Source organism: Geotrypetes seraphini, chromosome 13 (assembly GCF_902459505.1).
Source record: "Geotrypetes seraphini chromosome 13, aGeoSer1.1, whole genome shotgun sequence".
NCBI classification, from domain to species: Eukaryota; Metazoa; Chordata; class Amphibia; order Gymnophiona; family Dermophiidae; genus Geotrypetes; species Geotrypetes seraphini.
The window spans coordinates 49948835-49965668 of NC_047096.1; the positions used below are offsets into that span (position 1 = coordinate 49948835).

At 42.5% G+C, this 16834-nt stretch overlaps 1 long non-coding RNA gene across 1 annotated transcript in view; it reads left to right on the plus strand.

Annotated features, from left to right (window-relative positions):
- The window catches only part of LOC117347415, an 80266-nt gene that overhangs the window by 39132 nt on the left and 24300 nt on the right, over positions 1 to 16834 (plus strand). Inside the window, exon 2 of the long non-coding RNA XR_004536786.1 lies at positions 15290 to 15362. This is a non-coding gene — a long non-coding RNA (uncharacterized LOC117347415). The remainder of the gene's footprint in view (positions 1 to 15289; positions 15363 to 16834) is intronic.

The window sequence follows — 16834 nt, forward strand, 5'->3', positions numbered from 1 at the left end:
GATGAATCACCTTTAAATATTACAGACATATTGGAATCATCTATAACAGAAAACTCTGAAAGGACAACCCTATTGGTGTCCTTTGTATTTGAACAGGATGTTAATAATATCTTTAGGTTGTTCTTTCGGAATTCCTTGAAATTGTTCTATGGGGAAAAAATCTGGATTTTTCCAGATGTGACGAGACAAACCCAAGTTCGAAGAAAATTATTTCTTGCAATGAAGCCAGATGTGATATCTTTGGGGGCTTCTTTCCTATTGTCATATCTTTGCAAATGTTTGGTTAAATACCTAGGTTTAAAATATATATTTTTTTGCCCCAGAACAGTTAAAAGCATTTATAGATATGAAGAAGCTGGTAACTTGAAGTGTCTAATGTTACAGATTAGATAATTTGGAAAGTGGGATGTCCTGTTAAGCCATTTCAACTTTGAAATAGATAATCTCCTTATTATTTCCTTGAGCTATTATTTCCACTAGCTACTTTGAGGTCTAAGAAAGATGTGATGTTTTCTTTCATGCTATTTTTCTTCTTATGATTTACTTCTGTATTGCCTTAGCAAGAGTTATTCTTGTAAAAAATTTTGAAATGTTATAAATTAATTAATTAATTAAAAAAAGGGGGCAGTGGAACACCATTTAAGTTGTGGGACCAAGGAAACCAATCCATTGCTCTGCCTCCAAACTCTCTAATCACTGATGATGGGTTGTACAAAATATTGGTTGTGCCTGGCCCAAGTGTTAAAGTGTGTTATCAAATGGAATGCATGAATGAGGCATGGGGTAAAACCTGGAGCCAGTGAAGAAATCTCCTATAGTCACAGAATGGCAATGAGTTACATCATGAAGGGGGGGGTGGAGGTGATGTGAATGAATTTGGAAGGAGACCCCTTGGCTGGTCTTCAGTTAAAAGGAGGTAAAGTTTCAGAGGAGGACCTAGTCCATAAGTCTATAATTAGAGGCGGACTTTGAAGAGCATATGGGTTTAGTAGGGTTGTTGAATGGTCTCAGTATATCAGGAACAGAAAAAGGAGTGGGGAAGGGACACAGGTCAAACCACCGTAAGGACAATTGGTTTATTGAAATATCAACAAATTTTAAGTTAAAAGTACACATACATAACGTATGCATAAAATGTGACAGGCATAAAGAGTCTTTTGTAATAGAATATATACTGGACCCCAACACGGTCCGTGTTTCGGCTAAATGAGCCTTCCTCAGGGGTGTAAACAGTAGCCCAGTAGATGCGCCAAATTGCCAAAAAAAATCAATCCAAAATGGTTACTTCTGGTATGAACTATACAATTCCTGCTACCAGGCACAATGTCCAAAAGAAAACGCAATCTTGGAAAAACGGGGCCCTCGACAAATTAATTCTGCCCTGAGTGTAGGTAAAACAGCTTTTCAGTCCACATTGAAAATGTACTTTTACGGTTGAAATGACACAGTCACTTAATTGCAGTAATTCAGCTGAAGTTTCTCAAAATCTTCAGCCTCCCTATAAATCGCTGCATTGCTATGTACAATTCCAACAAAGACCTAGATTCACTAAACTCACTGATCGTGTTCTGACTAGTTTGCGATCGTTTCCCAACCCCGACCCGATTCACTAACCTTCTGCCTGATCAATCTCCCACCCGATCCAATTCGCCCATGCAAATGAGGGGAAATGGCATGCATAAGTAGGAAGCCATAGATTCACTAAGCAGAAGAAGAAACTCCGATTGGGTTTGCCGATCCAAAATGAAGTGACTGCTGAGGACCAGTTGTTTACTGGCCTTGCCGACTCTCCTGCTCTCTGCCGCCCTGAAATCCCAGTATCGATGTTACAACCTCAACCAACAAAATAAAAAAATATAAAACTGTAAAACTGCAAAACTGTAAAATATCTATACATATGAATATGAACTCCCTTTTTATATATTCTGCAAAAGCACAGTGCTAGCCTGTGGTTGTAACCTGCGGGTTTAAAGCGTATTCTGTTCCATAATCTGGCTGCACAAAAATCATTCCTTTAAAATGTCCACTTGTAGGGCCAGCAAACTGCAGCCACCCCTACCCCTTTATTTTGAGCTTGCTTGTATGAAGAGCAAGCACATGCGCAAATGGCATCTACAACCAACAAGGATAATCTGCGCATGTGTCTCGATCGCTCTACAGCGATCCGTGGGATCGTTTGAGGGCATGCGTCCAATCAGATCATTTGCATGCTGAAGCTGTAGTGAATTGGTCACTCGGCAAAACTCGGCCACGGATCACCCAACAACAATCCAGATCGGTGAGTTTAGTGAATCTAGACCAAAGATCTTCGTTTTGCTGGACATCTCAGCTGCTTCAGAGGAATAAACTCTAGGCTCTTATCAAAATGGCACTTGGATTTAAAAAAAGACACTCTGAGCTGCATTTCCATTCATCATTCTATCCATCCAATCTCACTATGAGTGATGCATCATGGTTTCAGCCAGACAAAATTGAAATCAAATACATCTGCTGAGTGATCTGAAGGAAAACTGATCTATTGGTAGAAATTGCCCCAAACAGTCTTGTAACCAGTGCAAACTACTTTATCAATTAGGGACTCCACTGAGATCCTGTAAAACTATCATTCTCTAAAGAGGCTTTGTAGTGCTCTATAAGCTGTATATAGCTCAGAATCTTTTAAAAGATTAATGACTTTAACCTCTTCAAAAAGCATGTTGCATTGAATAAAGTCACATTGCTCACAGAGATATACATGAGATACAGTCTGGAAAGGAATCCTAAACTACTGGTAATTCCTTCCCTTAGCTCTGATAAGACTTTAGCCAGTCAGTTTCTAGAGGTGATTTACTGAAAAGGAAAGTGATGTCTAGGATTTGTAAGTACTACTTCATTCAATTAACTTGTGGTCACTTCAGATCAGTAGTTCAAACATTCACTGACCTTTGTCACCAAGTATCTATTTGGGCTAACAAGCAACCCCACTAGACTTGATCTATTAGAAAAACCATAACAAAGTGCTGGAACCAACTTCCTATCACATTATGTTCCTGCAGTCACTATCTCAGATTCAGGAAACTTCTAAAAGCCCATCTATATCAAGATGAAGAACCAACCCCGTAGATACAACTGTCATTTGGAGTGATATAAAGTAAAGAACTAATGCCAGTATTTGACAGACCTGCACGGTCTGTGTTCCATATATGGTGATTCGGTGTAGGATGGACTGGGGTGGGCATCAATGTGAACTCCACTAATATAGAACAGGAGGATGTTACTGGCCAGACTTTACGGTAGATGTCGTGCAAACAACGGGATGGTTGGATAGGCTGGAGTGAGCTTGGACGGCAAATTCAGCATTTGGAACCTAGGACAATACCATACTTTACAGTCTATGGCCCAGAAATATCAAAGAAGAGACAAGTTAATCTAATCATGTTTTTTTTTAATGAGTATAACTTATGGACAGACTGGATGGACCGTCCAAGTCTTTATCTGCCGTCATTTACTATGTTACCTGCATAAAATACACATGTACCCGCTTCTCATGTATTCAGAGAAGCATGAAGATTTGTGTTCTATTGGGGCTGGTTCTGGGTGCTTACGAACCTTTATAAAATAGGCTTAAAATTAGCATTTTTCTTCAAATTTTAAATTTATTTTGTTATATTTTATCTTGTCTTTTGTTTGCTTTTTTTTTTTTTGAGGGGGAATTTATCTCATGACTTTCTCAGTAGATATTTTCTTGTCCACACAAGGCTTACGATCTAAGACAGTGCGCTTATCAATCTTTTTGTGGCTATAACTCCATGATCATAGATAAATAAAACCATGTGACTCCCCCCCCCACCCCAGAGGTGTAGAATAACGATTCAACATATGAAAAGCCAGTCCAAGTCATGACCTCAATGTGGGTTTTGTGACCCTATTTTGGGGTCTCTACTGAGAGTTTGGGAAGCTGCCCGGTTAAATCTCGGTGAGTATGCCATCTCTCAATTTTCTATAACAATTAACTACACAGTGCTGTTGAAAACCCAATCTAACTGCCATGACATTTTCCAGTTAGTCCAGGGTGGTACAGAAGCGGTGTTGGAAGGAGATAGGAAGGACACTGGTGATATTCAATGTTGGTGCCCATCTGGACATGGAGGATAACACTGCCTAATTGGCTGTACCTGCATAGCTTCCTGATGCCGCTGAAAACCTGGATATTCTGTGCAATACGCCCATGAGGCCTGATTCTATAAAAGACGCCTACGGTTAGGTACCTAGATCAGTGCACCTAGTAGGGGGAAAGTGTGGCACAGTGGTTAAAGCAAAAAAGAAAGAGACAAAGTTCCATCAAACACACTCGGCAAAAGTAAATGATAAAAAGGTGGAAAATAACCTTAATTATAAATATCAAAAGAATATATATTTATAACATTTCAATAATATCCGTATCATGTATGTTGACTTTAAACCAGTCTTTTCCCAAGGTTTATATCCAAAGGAGGAAAAGAAGACCTCAGATGCCCTCTAACGGCTACATAGGCCTTATGTGGGGTGAAATCAATCATCGGTCAAAAAAAAAAACAAAACCCCTCCTTTGCTTTTATAATCCTCAATGAAAATAAAGGAATGGTTTAACTTAACTGAAGAATCCTGATCCCAGTGGGACCCATTTCACCACGTGCTTCATCAGGGGATCAGAGAAGAAAAATGCTGCTCATGAAAACCACTTCAAGAATCTTTTAAAAGGGCTCCTTTTACTAAGGTGCACTAGCATTTTTAGTGCGCGCTAACCTCGCGCTATGTAGCTAGAACTAATGCCAGCTCAATGCTGGCGTTAGCATCTAGTGTGTGTGGCAATTTAGCATGCGTTGAAACCGCTAGTGCAGCTTAGTTAAAGGAGCCCATAGAGTCAGCAGTGATAACAAGCCATACTGACAGGTACCCATCCTCTCCCATATTGAACATCTATCAAAACGTCAATTGGCCTTATCTTTTAATATCAATCCACCTGCTCATGATCCCCTGCTCAACAACGCTGTCAAAGGCATGTTCTCTCATTCGCACACAGATCATAACCACACCATAAAGGCACATTCAAAAATGCCAAATTGAACTGCAAACACCATTTCCACTCAGTTGCCCAATTCAATCCTACTGGCTCAACCGAGTGCAAATGATGAACCCAACATTGTTCCTGCTGGATGAGATGTTTATCTAAATCACCACCTCTGCTTCCCGTAATCACCATATCAATGGTGAAGGCTCTAAAGCACTCAAAATTGTGATCCATCTCCTGGCAATGCTGGACTAAAGGAGCTCCCTATTTGGCATTCAAAATTGCCGATCTATGTTCTGTTATCCTAGTGTGTAGCGATCTGATAGCTTTACTTACAAACATAGTTTGAAAACATATACTATGTTCTTAGGTTTATAGGTAGTAGAGTATTTTAACCTACATTCCCTATTGTCATTTAGGTTCATAAACTGATTAACTCTAATGTGATTTACAAGAACCACATCTACGATGCCCCCTAGCTGATGGAGATTGATCAAACGGAGATAACTGTGCAGAACTCAATATTTCTTTCAAATTCCTGCTCCTGGAAAATGTCACTTTAAGGTGTATATCTGCAAATAAAGGATGTGTTTGCATAATTGCCCACGTTTACAGATTTTTCTGAGATTGAATCAAATGTAGAACGATGTATTTCTTTATGAGGTGGTGCTGAAAAGTTCTCGTTCCAACCAACCAACTTCCTAAATGCTGAGCGTTATTTTGCCACTGTAGCTGAAAAGAGTGAGCCTGACTTCAATTATAGGGAAGATGGTAGAAGCTATGATCAAGGACGGTATTTGCGAGCACATCGAGAGATATGGCCTACTGAGAACAAGCCAGCATGGATTCTGTAAGGGAAGGTCATGCTTAATGAACCTTCTGTACTTCTTTGAGGGAATAAGCAGTCGGGTGGACAATGGGGAACCTATAGACATCATTTACCTTGATTTTCAAAAGGCTTTCGACAAGGTGCCACATGAAAGGCTGCTTAGGAAGCTGTGGAACCACGGGGTGGGAGGGGATGTGCACAGATGGATCGAGCACTGGTTGTCGGGTAGACTGCAGAGAGTCGGAGTAAAGGGACAATACTCTGAATGGCGGGGAGTCACGAGCGGTGTGCCACAGGGATCGGTGCTGGGAGCCGTTACTCTTCAACATATTTATCAATGACCTGGAAAAGGAGGCAAAGTGCGAGGTTATAAAATTTGCAGACGATACCAAACTGTGCGGCAGAGTTAGGTCCAGGGAGGAGTGTGAGGACCTGCAAAGGGACCTGGACAAGCTGGAAGACTGGGCAAACAAATGGCAAATGCGCTTTAACGTGGAAAAATGCAAGGTCATGCATATAGGGAAAAAGAACCCGTTGTTCAACTACAAATTGGGGGGGGCATTGTTGGGAGACAGCAGTCTTGAGAGAGACTTGGGTGTGCTGGTGGATGCATCACTGAAGCCATCTGCACAGTGCGCAGCAGCCTCGAAAAAAGCCAACAGGATGCTGGGCATCATAAAGAGGGGCATAACAACCAGGACGCGGGAAGTCATCATGCCATTGTATCGAGCGATGGTGCGTCCACATCTGGAATACTGCGTTCAATATTGGTCGCCGTACCTCAAGAAGGACATGGCGGTACTTGAGAGAGTTCAAAGGAGAGCAACGAAACTGGTAAGAGGGCTGGAACACTGCCCATACGCCGAGAGGTTGGATAGGCTGGGGCTCTTCTCTGGAAAAAAGGAGGCTCAGGGGAGATATGATAGAGACCTTCAAGATCATGAGGGGCATAGAGAAGGTGGATAGGGACAGATTCTTCAGGCTGAAGGGGTCAACAGGCACGAGGTGGCATTCGGAGAAACTGAAGGGAGATAGGTTCAGAACAAATGCAAGGAAGTTTTTTTTCACCCAAAGGGTCGTGGACACTTGGAATGTGCTACCGGAGGAAGTGATCAGGCAGAGTACGGTACAAGGATTCAAACAGGGATTGGACGGATTCCTGAGGGATAGGGGGATCGTGGGATACTGAGAGAGGTTCTGGGATGTAACACAGGTATAGAAAGCTAACCAGGTAATAAGTATAGAAATCCAACCAGGTCGTGCATGTGCAAGACCGGAGGTTAAGACTTCGATGGGAAGATAGGACTCAATGGGAAACCAAGGTGGCAAGGGGGCCCCTTCTGGTGACTCAGACAGGCCGTGACCTGTTCGGGCCGCCGTGGGAGCGGACTGCTGGGCAGGATGGACCTATGGTCTGACCCGGCGGAGGCACTGCTTATGTTCTTATGTTCTTATTTCATCAAGTGCCAATCTACAGAAATGAAATTATATGTTTTCACATTGTTTCCGATCATTGCTTGAACCATATCCATGTCATTCTCTTCTTGGTTGGTGCTGAGAACATTTTAGCAGCCCCTCGTAATTTTTTCCTGGAAGACTACTAGCCAATTAAAACTAAACAATGATAAAACAATGTTTCTTCTTATTGGGTCAAAAAGAACTGTTGTTCAGGATTACTCTTTTATAGTAAACAATATAATTTAGAAATTAGAATCTTCTTTGAAGATTCTAGGTGCAATTTTAGATCACACTATAACTTTGGAAGTACAAATAAATTTGCTTGTTTGGTACTGCTTTTGGTTGGTGCATAATCTCAGATGAATTTAAAAATACTTAATCCAGGATAAATTTAGACTAGTGATACGGGCTTTAATCTTGTTCAGACTAGATTACTGCAATATAGTTTAGGCTGTTCTAGGAATCTGATAAGGAAACTACAAACTGTACGAAACATGGCAATTTGGTTGATTTGTTCTTTAAAGAAATTTGACAGGATTATACACTATTATGTGCAGCTTCATTGGTTACCGGTGGAAGCTATGATTCCTTTCAAACTGTGTTGCTTGGGATATAAAATCATTCATGGAATCACTGCCCTATACGATGGGTTGCTGAAAAGCTCTCAAACCAACCAAGAAGAGAATGACATGGATATAGTTGAATCAATGATCTAAAACAATGTCAAAAACAAAGAATTTTGTTTCTGCAAATTGGCACTTAACAAAATAAGATAACCCTCTTTTCAGCTACAGTGGCAAAATGACGCTCAGAATTTAGGAAGTTGGCACCCCTCATATGTTTTCATTGATAACAGTTCTATATTCTAAATATAGAACTTACAATGTTTTAAAGTTAGCTTTCCCAACTTGTAAGGTTTTAAAATACTAAAGACTTTTTTTTTTTTACCCTACTTTCATGTCAAGCAGCTAAGTTTTGGAATACTCTACCTAATTATGTAATTTCCACAATAAATTATGTTTCTTTTCACAAAAGTATAAAGACTATCTTATTTAAGAAGCATGTAATTACTAAATAATCAAAATTTCATGGGTGTATATTCCAGTTTTTATTGCTGGTTTCTGTATTATGTAATCCATCTTGAACTAAGATTTGGTGTGGGTAGAATACAAGTGATATTGTAATATCATGACATGTAATGTAAAATGTAAAAAATTCAGCCACAGATATAACAGGCCTACAATATTTTGGAAAAGTTAACTGATTATCTTTATCTGGCTACATTCAAACAGCCAGTCTAATCTTTCAATATCTGGTTAATGGTAAATAGATAGCGGCCTGCAAAATATTGCCCTTGTCATTATTACAAGAATAACCAGGTGAAAGGTGAGCCACAAAGGCCCTTGCAAGTGAAAAAATAACTGAAATACAAGTATGGATCTGCACTAGATGAACTATCAAGAGGGAGGCTACTTTCCTCCTACCATCCTATTTGGAAGGAAGAGAATGAGAGAGAACTGAAGATCCAAAATAGAGGGGTGAAGGGATACAGGAAAAAGAACTGAAGTAAGGGTGATAGAGAAGTTAGGTCACAGTGGTGGAAATGCATATAAACATATCTATGGAGATCAAGATGGTGTCGAGGATGGATGCCTGAGTGGACAGCGCTGATCTATTGGCGTGTTTCAGCATGTGGTGCGGCTCTTTCCTGTGCAATGGAGGTGGCAGGCATGCAAATCTGCACCATGCATATTCATTAGGGCTATCTCAAAAACCCGACTGGCTGGTGGTGCTCCAGGACAGTGTTGGGAACCACTGTTGTAAACCATCTCATTCATAATCCACGATCCAGGGCTACACCTATCAATCTCTCATCATTCAGCTTACGTTCCTAGTATTTAGAGCAGTGTTTCTCAACTTGGTCCTGGAGTTCCCCCTTGCCAGTCAGGTTTTCAAGATATCCCACTTTTGAATCATACTCACCCGCAGCAGCGACACATCATTGGTGCAGCTGGCAAAGATCCCCAAGCCCCACCAGTTGAAGACATCCACAGCCCACTATAACTCCCCTCAGACAATCACAGCAGTCAGTGGCAGTACTGCAAGCCACTCATGCTGGGACACGGAGGGCTCCTTTTACAAAGTTGCATTAGCAGTTTAACGCGCGTAATAGCGTGCGCTAATTTGCTGACCACGCTAGCCTCTACTGCCTCCTCTTGAGCAGGTGGTAGTTTTTCGGCTAGCGCGAGGGTTAGCGCGCACAAAAAATGTACGTGCGATAAAGCCGCTAACGCGGCTTCGTAAAAGGAGCCCTGAGTGTGCTCAGTCTACGCATGAGAACTGAGCATTGTATGAGGTGTCATGACTGGAAATGCTAATGCTGACTGCCGCTGGCTGAGGCTTGGACATCCTTGTTTAAGTCGAGCAGGGAGGGGGCAAGGAGCAGAGAAGAAATGCATCTTGCCCATCTGGCTACACTACTGCTACACATTGCAGTTCTGTCTGTGCTTCATCCAAAATATGCCCCAACATCACCTACATACCCTACTGTTGGTACAGTTATATAAGATATATTTCAATGTGTAATAACATCCTTTACATACACACAAAAAAATGCTTTAAAAATGAACCCTATATACATAGGAGCCAGCTCTGTGGGTGTCAGTGGGTGCTAATTACCCCCAACATTGAGCAAATTCCTGTACTGTATCCAGGGAGGGTTAATTTGTATTTTTCTAAGCACCCCAATCATTTTGAAATTTTGGCACAATGCATAATGCTTTCTGCTTCTCCCATTTGAAATCAGTGCACCAGGATGGGGTATTTAGACATCAAGGCAATCTCTAAACTGGGGCAGATTGTGGAGTGAGTGTGTGGCACAGTGGTTGAAGCTACAGCCTCAGCACCCTGGGGTTGTGGGTTCAAACCCTGCACTGCTCCTTGTGACCCTGGGCAAGTCACTTAATCCTCCATAGCCCCAGGTACGTTAGATAGATTGTTAGCCCACCAGGACAGAGAGGGAAAATGCTTGAGTACCTGATTGTAAAACCGCTTAGATAACCTTGATAAGCGGTATATAAAATCCTAATAAAACTTGAAACAAGAGTATAATGTGCCATAGACAGATCTTAAACTTTGTACCTCCACTTTAATAGTAACTTGCAGGCTTTAAATGTGAACATATCCATCCATGAGTGTTATCAAAGTACTTTTTGGAACATTTATGAAATGCAAATTGTGTCTCCTCAAATAATCTTCCATGTCGGAAATCCTATGTAAGAGAGGGCTATTGTCCCTAATTAAGGGGCTCTTTTACTAAAGTTTAGCATGTGCTAGTGTACATTAGTGTGTGCTTATAAAATAGGATACACAGCATTTAGCATGCACTAATTTTGTTAGCACATTCTAGGGTAGCACTTACACCATGCAAGTTTAATATTTAAAAGATGATGTCCAGTTATATGAGGCTGGTTTGAAAAGTTTGGTTTAAAGCAAGTTAATAAATGTAGTCTCCATCGAGGGCTATGCATTTAGTCCTGCGAGTTTCCATTTTTGGGGTAAGCTATTTTCCTGCGATATGAAAAAAACTGGAAACTCACTGGACTAAGTGTATAGCCCTCGATGGAGACTACGTTGTTTAACTTGCCTTTTACCAGACTTTTCAAACCATTTTCGTACATGCAAGATTACTTGGAGCGGTAGTGTTGGGCGGAATGGGATGGGATGAAACAGACGCACTGAATCAGGCTGTTCTTCTCTTCAGATCTCCGGCTCTGCAGCTATCTTCCAGGTCTGGTGGTTGGATCCATCTTCTGTTCCCTTCCTCCTCAGGCTGCACTGGGCCAGATCGGGGGAGGGGGAATTTCCTCTTCCGGGGATTGCGAGCGGGACCATGCCAATTCAGGGGTTACAGTAGTGTTTGGAGGGGGGGGGTGTGCTCTCATCTGCAAAGGAGCTGCTGCTGGGATGTTATTTGGGGGGTTGGAGGCATGATACCCCCAAACGAACCAAAAGAGCCACTGCTGGGGTGTTGTTCGGAGAAGCTTCCTCTAACGAAATGAGCCTGAAAAGGCAACTCCTGCTGATTCAGTGTGGCCATGTCACGTGGCCGTGGTGTGAAAACAGCCATGGTGATGAAATGGCCACACTGAATGGTCCTAGACCCATGTTGGGGATGCCATGATTGTTCAATTTCATTAACAAAATCTCTGGAAGTAGTACTAAAGACTTGAAAGTTATTTTAACTGGGGTACAAGGCTAAAGGTTTGCCCTTGCACAGTTTTGCTCCAGCTTAAAATGCGTGACTACCCTGTTCTAGTGCACTGGTTACCAATGGCTGAAGCAGATATCACAATCAGGCCCGTGGAGTCATTACACCAAGGGCTCTTTTTACAAAGGTACGCTAGCGGTTTTAGCGCACGCTAGCCACTACCGCCTCCTTTTAAGCAGGCGGTAGTTTTTCAGCTAGCACACACTAATCTTGTGCGTGCACTAAAAACGCTAGCGCACCTTTGTAAAAGGAGCCCCAAATCTCCAACTTCAATTCTGCAATTTTTTCTCCTATTATGTATAATAAATCTAAGAGAAACTGATTACAGAAATTGGATATTTCTTTATGTAGAAAATTAGGACTAATAGGCCATAAAATATTTATTTCAAATCTGAATGAAGAAGTATATAAAATGATAAATTTACTATTATTATTTATTTAATTTGTTTTCTCTCTCATTGTCCCCAAAGAGCTCAGAATGGCTTACAATTTAAACACAATAAGCAAAAACCTTAGGGGAAATATTATTCAATGATAGTACGATATATGTAATCCCCTGATGCAATCTTGGGAAAGTTGATAGCGCTGACGTGTTCACAATTGGAATATATGAAAACGAAGGGCTCCTTTCACAAAGCCGCGCTAGTGGTTTTAGCGCACGCACCGGATTAGCGCGCACTATAGTCAAAAATCTACCGCCTGCTCAAAAGGAGGCAGTAGCGGCTAGTGTGTGGGGCAATTTAGCGTGCGATATTCCGCCCGTTAAGGCCCTAGAGCGGCTTTGTAAAAGGAGCCCTAATTCTTTGTGGCCTCAGTGCATAAGTGAAAGCTAATGAACACCTGGCGAACCAGCGTTCCAGGCTTCTACAAATTGAAGGGAGCTATTTTTCAAGCCCCTCTGTGCACCATCATAAGCTCACATATGTGCACTAAATCAAATACGTGAACCCTTAAGTGAAGGTTTCAAAATGTGCCATAAACAAAAAACAGTGTTATCTAGTCAAAAATGCTGCTCAAAACTGGCGAGTTGCTCAGGACTTATCTTCGGATTATTCTGTGGCTCTTTGCAGCATTGTTCAGCGTTGTTTAACCCGGCGCTAGTGGTGGAAAAACTGTCCATTATTTTATTATTTTATTGACCCTTAAGCATACACATCCAGGGTGGGTGGGAGGGGGGAGGGTTTTGCCTTGGAATTTCATTTGGGAAATATATGGAGGTTTACTGTAGGTATGTACTTTTTCTGATTATTTGATGGGGGGGGGGGGAATAGTTGTACATTAATGTCTGTAAGTTAATGCACATTTCGTGTAAATTTTATATATTGAAATTGTTTGTTTGCACTATGGTAGTTTGGAAATTTAATAAAGATTTACAAAAAAACCCAAAAAAACAAACAACAAACTGTCCACGTTTTTCAGCTCAACCGGCCCAGTTTCAGGTAAAATACCCTTCCTTAGGAGCTTTTCTTTGGCCAACTTGCAATGCTGCAAGGGAACAAGCTGAATGAGCAATCTCCAAATGCCGCCAATTACAAAACAAGTTTACAATACAGTGGTACCTCGGTTTACGAGTGCACCGTTTTGTGAGTGTTTTGCAAGATGAGCAAAACATTTGCAAAATCGGCACCTCAGAAACCGAGCGTGCCTCGATTTGCGAGCTGCGCCCCCTGCGATATGGCACCCACCCCCGCGATCCGGCACCCTCCCCCTGCGATTCAGCACCCTCCCTCCCGTGATCTGGCACCCCCCCCCCCCCGCCGCGATTGGGCACCCCCCCTCCGGATTCTCGGAGATCTCGGAGAGAACGTGAACTCGCAGGCCTTGAGCATGCGCAGATGCTCAAGGCCCAGCAAGAAGAGGAGGCCGATCTTCGGGCACCGGCACCAACGCACAGGACATGCCGGTGCCCAGATGACAGTAAGAAGCGGCGGGGAGGTGCCCAATTGTGGTGGGGGGGGTGCCCAATCACGGTGGAGGGGTGCCCGATCGCGGCAGGGGGTGTACCCGATCGCGGGAGGGAGGGTGCCAAATCACAGGGGGAGGGTGCCGGATCACAGGGGGGCCTTTGGGGGGAGCAATGCCGGTTCTCGTGGGGGGGGGGGGATAGAGCAGCGCCGCTGGCCTCTGGGGGTGGGAACGTATAAAAGCGAGTTTCCATTATTTCCTATGGGGAAACTCGCTTTGATAAACGAGCATTTTTGGATTACGAGCATGCTCCCGGAATGGATTATGCTCGTAATCCAAGGTACCGCTGTACAAGGTTGCATCCTAACTTGATACAAACTAGGGATCTGGTACAAACAATTACTGTATAGCGTTTCCAGGTTACAATTTGCCATTGTTATCCTTAATAGTGCATGTTTTTTCAATACAAGTTTTTATGCTAATGTGACATATTGGGATCTAGTACCAATATACATTGGTCATGGGCAGGTAATGGCTGTTTCTTCTTTTTTGTGTGTACGGGAGCCTGTTAAAATTTGATAGCCGAAGGGACATATATCTAGTGTAACTATCATTGTCTTTAAGCCAGGTTTTAGTAATTAGGAAAATGTCCCAGTTTTTATCTGTGAGGTCTTTTAGAATGATGTCTTTGTTATTTACTGATCTGGCAGTTATGAGGGTGATAGATACATTTTTTGTTGTGGGGCTGTATGAGAAAAAGGAAATTTCTCTCAAGTTGTGGGGGCTGTGTTGGGAGCCATTTTTTGGACCAGTACAGTATATTTGCCCTGGTTGATGATGACTGGGGTAGGAAATAACATGATGGGTAAGATTATATTATAAGGTATATAATGTTGTAATGATAAATTTACCGTAAGCTGGAGTTGGAGTTTTACCAACTCTGACTCCACCCAAAATTGCTTCCGACGCCAATTCAGACTCTGACTCCACAGCCATGGATCACAATGAATTAGGATGTAAACTTAAAAATTAGGACTGACCATAAATCTCCCAGCATGACCTGGATCACTCAACAGTTCTGCTGGAAACCACTATATACAGTATATATGACACATCTTCAATAACATAACTAATGCTAGGTCAAATATATGACTTCAATTTTAACTTTTAAAGGCTTGTCAGTGTTTAGAGGCATTAACTAGGAGCAATAACTTGGGAATTCAGTTGAGAGCAGCCAAGTTTCCTTATTCAGCTTTGATTCCTGCATAGCAGATTTCAGAACTTCCAAGCTGGGTTGTAAAAACATGTCAGGAATGGGAATAAACTTCCCTGCGCCCTAGACAGACTGAAGGATAGTTGCTCAGACTCAACTATTCCCAGCCTTCTTAAAGTCTGTTTTTAATAAAACTCTGGACAGCAGTTCCAGAGATTGGACACTAGGTGTCTCTCATCGTGCATACTGTGGATTTCCAGGAACCAAAACCAAGAAGCATTTTCACACCAGCAGGGAAAAAAAATAAAAATAAAATATTTTAAGAACATAAGTATTACCAATGCATCCATCAAGCCGAATATCCTGTTTCCAACAGCGGCCAACCCAGGTCACAAGTACCTGGCAAGATCCCAGAGAGTAAAACAGATTTTTTATGCTGCTTATCATAGAAATAAGCAGTGGAATATCCCAAAGTTAGTTGTGTTTAAATAGAAACTTTTAAGCATCAGTTCTTAAAGATTTTGAATTTGATATAAAAAACTTCCTTATGCATTATTACATACAGCTCATCTTTTATTCCAACAGGTAGCTCCAGTCCTGTTACCTCCACTGTATGCATGGAGCATCTGAAGGAACATGGAAGACAGGTGATCACCTGGTATGCCAAACTAATGTAGGGAGCTAGGGGGTGTGGGATGTGGGAGGGAGGTATTGCCAAGAGAAGTGTGTGTGTGGTGTCCCTCTCCTGCCAGTGTTTCTTTGTTTCTCCTTTTCTTCCCATGGTTCCCCTGTACTGCAGATACAAACATCACACAATTCAAACAATTGATGTAGTGAACTGTGCACTTGAAGGAGAAAGAACAGAAGCCCTGATTTAGGAGAAGTAGCCTAATGGTTAAGGCTGTCAGCTGGATTCAGATTCACAGGACAGGGTTGCTCCAGTCTTGGGTTTATCACAGTGCATCCTGGGACTTGTAGTCTTGCTTTTCTTAAGGCCTGCAAGGGGGAAATCAGATCTACTAGTCTCTGCATGCAATGAGGTAAACCAATCACTGGATCAACCCTGTCCTACAAATCTGGAACTAGTTAGCAGCTTTACTAATGAGTAGAGCACTAGACTGACAGTAACTCGCCTTGAGATACTACTGAAAAAGGTATGCAACGATATCCAAGAAGCAGCCAAGCTGAGCAACATGTTTCACTGTAAACTAAAATTAAACATGGCCACGACTGAACTCCTCATCTTTTCTCCTAAACCTGCCCCTCCCCTTCCCCCATTCTCTATCTCAGTAGATAACACTCTCATCCACACTGTCTCATCAGCTGGAAACCTCGGAGTCATCTTTGATTCATTTCTTTCCTTCTCTTCACATATCCAACAGACTGCCAAAACTTGTCATTTCTTTCTCTACAACTTTGCTAAATTCTGACCTCTCCTTTCTGAGCATACTGCCATAGTGGCGTAGTAAGATGGGTGTGGGGGGGGGGAGTGGACCACCCTGGGTGTGGTCTTCCTAAGGGCGCGGCACTCCTTCTCCTTTCCGCCACCTCCTGCTCTCTCCTTGCCATGCGCGCGCCCCTTGCCTTCCCCTATACCTTTTTTACTTCCCCAGCGTGAGGTTCCTTCCTGTGTCGGCATCATCACCCTCTCTGATGTCACTTCCAGGACCCTCACCTAGGAAATGACATCAAAGGGCGAGCGGAGGTGGGCATGCTGCTTATGCCAGAGAATTAAAAAAAAAAGTTACGTGGAAAGGGAAGGGAGCGTGTGTGAAGCAGGGGGTGGGGAAGAGGGCGGGGGAGTGGTGCCACATCTCCGGGTGTCGCTCACCCTTACTACATTTACCCCCCTCTTTTACTAAGGTGCACTATGCTTTTTAGTGCACGATAACTATCACGCGCTAAACACTAACATGTGCATGTTATCCTGTGCACGCATTAGCAGTTAGCACATGTTAAACATGCGCTAAAACGCTTAGCACACCTTTGTAATAGGAGCCCTTACTCTTTTAAGCAGGGACTGTCTCTTGCATGTTTGATGTACAGTGCTGCGCGCGTCTGGTAGCACTTTATAAATAGTAGTAGTAGTGGAGAGGTGTGCAGGCCTATGGAATGGGGGAAGATGCCACT